General features: G+C 42.3%; 1 non-coding gene across 1 annotated transcript; it reads right to left on the bottom strand.

The window, feature by feature from the left end:
* Positions 1-459: 459 nt before the first annotated feature.
* Positions 460-534, bottom strand: Trnat-agu (transfer RNA threonine (anticodon AGU)). The gene has a single exon. It is a non-coding gene; the product is annotated as a tRNA-Thr (tRNA).
* Between the last annotated feature and the right edge of the window lie 6,346 nt (positions 535-6,880).

The following is a 6,880-nucleotide window of genomic DNA, read 5'->3' as shown; positions in this document are numbered from 1 at the left end:
GCCGGTCCGCACACGACCACAGCCGATAGCCGACTGCTGTTAGGCTATGCAAGCACGTTTCACGGGGAAAGACCCAAACTTCTATACGTCGTCAAACCTGTGTCTGCAACCTGCAGTCGTACATTCATTATATTCTCACACAGGGGATGTATTTTAATTGAAAAGTCAGAGGATAAATACGATATTGCAGTGCCTGCGTTAATTCAACCAAGAAAAATGTGGAATGTGATCGTGGTGAGGGTAAATCGGATTCTGAGAAACTTGTAGTCAGTGACAGGAATTAGAATCGGAGTTTAATGAAGAAACACTTATAGTCAGTGATGAATTATATCACACTGAGGGTGAAGTAATTGAGAGTCAACATAATATTAAGAATGACAGTAAGATGGTGGACACAAAGGAATTACAGACACTGGCTGCGAACGAGCATTCATTGAAATCAATGGAGGAGGTTGAAAATTTGCGCCAAACAGGGATTCGAACCCGGGTCTCCTGCTTACTAGGCAGATGCTCTGACTGCTGAGCCATCCGGAATCGACGAAATGGCGCGAGTAATGAGGATAATGGGCATGAAGCACAACATTTGTAGTGTGCAGGTAAGTTGAGAATTTGGGTGTGACTAGAGGCGTGCGAGTGTAGTCCGTGCAGTTGTAATGATCACTGTGTCCGTATGGTTCAATGGTCAGACTATCTGTCTAGTAAGCAGCAAACCCGGGTTCCAATCGCAGTCTGGCACAAGTATTCAACTTTCCCCTTTGATTTCAATCAATTCCTGCTCCTAGCCAGTGTATATAATTCCCTTTTGCCTTAATTCATAACGGCTGGTGTCTGTTCTTCCAGACATGTCCGAAAGAACAGTCGCCACACACACAGACATACTCTCTCTCTCTCTCTCACACACACTCACACACACACACACACTTATATATATATATATATATATATATATATATATATATATATATATATAGCAGAACGCATTACGAATATTAAGAATTTACGCTCCATTTCAATTCCAAGAAGAATAATTTCCCTGACCCGAGAGAGAGAGAGAGAGAAAATGCAAGACTGCAGAGTGGTGGTGTGCGCCGGAATAGGTAAAGTCAGTTTGGTTCAGTTTGTGCTTGTATGAAAGTACGGCGAGGCCGTGAGGAATGTGTGCCAGAACTATTGCCAATAAATTACTGTGTCTATCGCTTACCTGCGTATACTCTTAGTGAGTCTCTCCTGATCTGCATTTTCTGGAGGTCGATATGGTAGTGGTAGATCTGTGTGGCTGTGTTGTCTGCGGGGGCTAGATGATGGTAGTAGTAGATTGTAGATAATTACAGTGAGTCAGGTGTTGTCTTGGTTTATTTTAGTGTGGCTTAGTAAAGTTATTAACGACCTAAAGCTGGGTTGTTCTTTTGTTTGGTTCCTGCTTGTAAAGTTAATCGCGGGCAGAAACAGTCTGTTATGTAGTACAACTCTCTTGTACAATCATTTTGGGTCCAAGTAAGATTATGTTATTTATGTCATGAGTGAATGTATTTTACTATTGTTCCCCTTTGCAAGATAAAACTGTTGTATTTGTGTTAGAGTGGCATGTTTCCTTGCTGTCTTGTATCATTGGGGTCACGAAGTTATTGTTGTTGGAACTGAAATTGAGCGCAAATTCTTAATATTCGTATGCGTCCTGGTGTTGAGATACGCTGTTTAAAAAAGGAAATATGAGTTATAAGCCAAGGCTTGCACAATTTCCAGCCAAACTCCATTCCACCCAAACCACAAAAGGATCCACCCAAAGCAACGTCTTCAAGGAAGTGGGCAGACGAAACAGAAAAAACCGACGATTTCGCGTGTGTGGTGGAAACCCCTGAAGCAACAAAAGAAGCTTTCATAAATTACACTGTAGGGAATGCTGCGACGAGCCACAAGTTTCTTAGAACTGATTTTATTTTACCGTCAGTAGTTTCATGTCTGAGCCCATCGCCAGAGAGTAGCACAGATTTCTTGGTTAGTTTTACATCTGAGTCTTAAATATAAGTTTTTGTGATTATATAATTTACAAAAGAATCTACATTTGTTTTCTAAAATATACCGAGGAGCCAAAGAAACTGGCACACCTGCCTAATATCGTATAGGGCCCCCGCCATCACGCAGAATTGCCGCAACACGATACGGCATGGACTTAACTAATGTCTGAAGTTATGTTGCAGGCAACTGACACCATGACAATCTGCATAGCTGTCCATAAATCCATAAGAGTGCGAGGGGCTGGAGAACTGTTCTGAACAGTACGTTGCAAGGCATGCCAAATATTCTCAATAACGTTCATGTATGGCGAAATGGTGGTTAGCGGAAGTGTTTAAGCTCAGAAGAGCGTTCCTGGAGCCATTCTGTAGCAATCCAGGACATGTGGGGTGTCGCATTGTCCTGCTGGAATTGCCCAAGTCCGCCGGAATGCACAACGGACATGAATGAACGCAAGTGATCAGACAGGATGCTTACGCACGTGTCACCTGTCAGAGTCGTATCTAGACGTATCTGGAGTCCCATATGACTCCAACTGCACACGCCCCACACCATTACAGAGCCTCCACCAGCCTGACATGTAAAGATTCATCTCCATACCCATACACATCCACCCTCTAGATACAATTTTAAACGAGACTCGTCCAACCAAAGAACATGTTTCCAGTTATTAACAATCCAATGTCGGTGTTGACGGGCCCAGGCAAGGCATAAAGCTTTGTGTCGTGCAGTCATCAAGGACAGATTGTAACAACAACGACGCTGTACTATTGTACATATAAATATTTTTTTCCTTCTGATTTTTCGATACATTTGTGTAATTGATGTTCTATTTTCATTTCTTTTTTGTTCCATGCCATTATGTTAAGAAAACTGTAAACAAGTTTCAATGTGAATATTAATGTTTATGTCAAGAAATACTGTAAGAGAATTGAAATGTAAAAAATGTTGAAACTGTTGTAAGATGCTTAAAATTGTAACTGTGCGTCTGGTCAATAGGTAGGCAATGTGTTAGGATATGTAGAATGCAAAACCTCGGGTGAATACCCTGTCTGTAAGGGAGCGGTAAAAGGTGGATGGCAGGCGAGCGCGGGACAACGCACACGGGCACTGCACGGCACAACGGGCTCAGCAATAGTAGTTGGAGTTTGGCACTGGTTTGAGCAACACCTTCTGGAGCGAGGAAGCTCTCCTGGAAGATGTAGTTTCACTGAGCCTCGGGTATGCTGTTCCAACGCCCACACAGCATGGCAAAATTCCATAGGCACTAAATGGAAAAGTACTGCGACGCTAATAAGAATTAAAGTGCCGATACGTCAAGAGCCATAGCTGCGGTTGTATGTGTGCTCCCTGCCTCGCCATCTCGCCGCCCGCCAACCGCCGCATCGATACTAGCAGGTTGAAACATTTAGTACTGTATTCGTATGGATCAGAGAGTGAACTGTTCAATAATAACCTAAATTTTACCAGAATGGTTTTTCCATATCAATACAGAACGTAAAACTATCAGTTCAATAGATTTTATGGTTCTAAAATTCTACTATATTATGCAGTGTTACTACTTGTTGTTTTGCATGAATATATACCAACTTATACAGGGAAGAAACTCAAATAACGCCTAATTAGGCTCGCGACCCTATTATTATCAAATTGGTAGCATCTTCATGGTTGCTTTTGGTCCATCCTATACCTGCAGATTTTATTTAATTGCAATCCTTCATTTATAAATTTATATGTTACATTCATAATTCGCAATTGGCGAGTGATAGAAACGTTCGACCATTCGATTCATGTCTGTGTTCTTGTCGTATACTGTAGACTCAGCAGTATTTGACCTGTAATGCGGCAACTACGTATCCCAGCCCGTAGACAACGAAACCAGCCAAAAATTATAATATTCCAACGTTGAATTGGAGGGTGCGTAGTTTATCTGAAAGCCCGCAACGTCTCTGTTTAAAAGAATCCGCCGATAATGTCACAGGCTTGAGCTGCACAAGTCTGACCAGCAGCTAATTCGCTGTAAATAATATCATGTAACTGTGAGCTTGCAGTTAAATAGTTTTTGCATTGGCTAGAAATAAGAATCACAAAACGCACAGAAATATTATATCAACGATAAACGAGTAATTAATTAAAACATTTCTATTCTAACGTCTGAAATTGATGTAGAAGACACCAAACATTTCTGACGAATAGTGGTTATTCAAGAAAGTATGTTTCAAATAAACGTAATGTGGTCCTACAATAACTAGTTATATTACAGAAAGAATGGTATCGTTATTAAATGCAATAAAGTTGCGTTGAAAGCACTACGAGAAAGGCAGCACAATCGCTAAACTCAACAGCCATACAAAATGCGTGGAAAACTAAGTATATTTTGTGATCACAGTTACACAAAATATTCGACACCTGAAAATAATTCAGAGTTCAGCATCAAGATGTACCCATTAAGACATGAGAGGTAACGAGTAGAAACTCAACCTCTATTCTCAGCTCCGTAATACAACTGAAAAAGTTAAAGCTGCACACTGGAGCACATTCAAATGGTTCAAATGGCTCTGACCACTATGGGACTCAACGTCTGAGGTCATTAGTCCCCTAGAACTTAGAACTAGTTAAACCTAACTAACCTAAGGACACCACACACATCCACGCCCGAGACAGGATTCGAACCTGCGACCGTAGCGGTCTCGCGGTTCCAGACTGCAGCGCCTAGAACCGCACGGCCACTTCGGCAGGCGGAGCACATTCAGACCTCGGGAAAGTTAGTCCCTTCAAGTGTCCAAGTGTTGTGGTAGCACTTCACTGCCCAGAATGAGTCACCCACACGACCGAATAACCCGTGCTATCATCGACAGGTCTGCCGTCCATGAGATCTCAGTGTAAAAGCGTAGAATCAGTCCCCTGAACATACACCACCCGAAAAGCGTCTGTCTCCATTTCACTCCAGCAATATTCCGCTACCGCCTACTTCTCCATTGGCCGAAGACCGCCCCTACCAAAACTATATCAGTCTTAATTATACAGGTACGTTACTGACTCAGCTTGACCTCCCCCCTCACTAAACTAATATATTACAAAAATATTTAACTAAAGGAATGTTATGATGTTATAAACTGTTGGTCATACACACATCACTCACAAATAATGTAAATAATGAGTTGTTCATAAATAAATAACAAAGCATTGTCGCAAGAAAGCGTTTAAGTTAAATGACAACAAAATATTGTCAAACATTGTTTGAATAGTTATGAGTGCCTGATGGAAGGATCTTCTGGTGCTCTTCTCAGTGACTGTGTCACCTACCACATGTCCATTGGCCCTTTCTAAATTACCACTGCTTTTAATACAATTGCAGTTAATATGTAAATAAAGTTATTGGAAAAAATAATTGCATATTGAAAGTTGGCGACTGTCAGCGCACGCCATCTGTCACTTGTTGTTCATTACGTAGTCCCTGCAGAGGCGTTGCAGTCTTCTCAGCTACGTAGCGAACCATCATGACGAGTAATTAATTATAGGTATGACAGGAATGACAGAGTTTGTTCGTCGCTAGCAACAATATTTGTGGCCTAAATTTTTTCTGCGGAGGTGAGGACGGCAGGGAGACATGTTTTGCCTAACCACAACAAACGGAGGAGGCTACCGTGGATTGCATAGTGATCGGTGATTTTTTTTTAAAGAGTGACAGAATTTTGATGGAAGGTGTGAGAGCCATTAGAAAGCGATTTTACCTATCAGCATGCAACTTTTTTTTACAGAGAACGTACAGACCATGGAAGTTAGGTAACTTTCTTTAATTAGAAATGCAGAGATACAAATACAAATGCAGAGATGCCGTTCTGCGACCCTCCACACTGCTGATACTCATGAGACATTTGCATAAGACATCGTGCTACGATTTTTTTGTTGCATAATTAGTACGTGCGGCTTCCGTCTTGGTTCACTGCCGGTGGTTGATTTAAGGTATCTTCGTGTCTTTGCTAATTTAATAGGTCTGTCGTATTGTGATGGAAGTCTTGTGGGCAGAATGTGTCGTTGGTTGGTTCTATACTTATCACCTCGGTCTCGAAAACTAATCCCAAGCGACATTCCGTCTAGGAAAGGTTTCCACCGCAGATTCATAACGAATGCCTCTCAGGAGGAAATTTGCTCGGTATTCATTGTACAAAAAAGCCAGTCTGGAACCGAGACATTCCCGTACGTTGCTACTAGCAATTACTCTGGTCCGCCGTGACGCATGCCATGCATCACGAAGCAAACAAACGGACGGCCTCTTGTGTACTGCTTGACTAAATACGAGGGGAAAGGCAAGTAGAAAACCACGTAGACCTATATAATTGCTCGATAAAACATGGCGCTGTATATTACTGCTGTGGCTGTGAGTTCCGCGAAGTTGACATGCTAGTAAACGCGTTAATTTCGGTTACATCTTGTTGACATTGCTTGTATCTTGACATCAGCTGAAACAGGAAATTATTACGAGCTTCATGTTTCCTGCCAGTGTGGCCACAGGTATCCGCATCTAGGATCAACACATCACTGCCAGTGGACTCTTCAAACTTGTTCCATAACTCTTGTTTTTACTGTGGTGTCACCGCCAGACACCACACTTGCTAGGTGGTAACCTTTAAATCGACCGCGGTCCGTTAGTATACGTCGGACCCGCGTGTCGCCACTATCAGTGATTGCAGACCGAGCGCTGCCACACGGCAGGTCTAGAGAGACTCGCTAGCAGTCGCCCCAGTTGTACAACCCACTTTTATAGCGATGGTTCACTGACAAAATACGCTCTCATTTGCCGAGACGATAGTTAGCATAGCCTTCAGCTACGTCATTTGCTACGACCTAGCAAGGCGCCATTACC

Source organism: Schistocerca cancellata, chromosome 2 (assembly GCF_023864275.1).
Source record: "Schistocerca cancellata isolate TAMUIC-IGC-003103 chromosome 2, iqSchCanc2.1, whole genome shotgun sequence".
Taxonomy (NCBI): Eukaryota; Metazoa; Arthropoda; class Insecta; order Orthoptera; family Acrididae; genus Schistocerca; species Schistocerca cancellata.
This window is presented reverse-complemented; position numbering and strand designations above follow the sequence as displayed.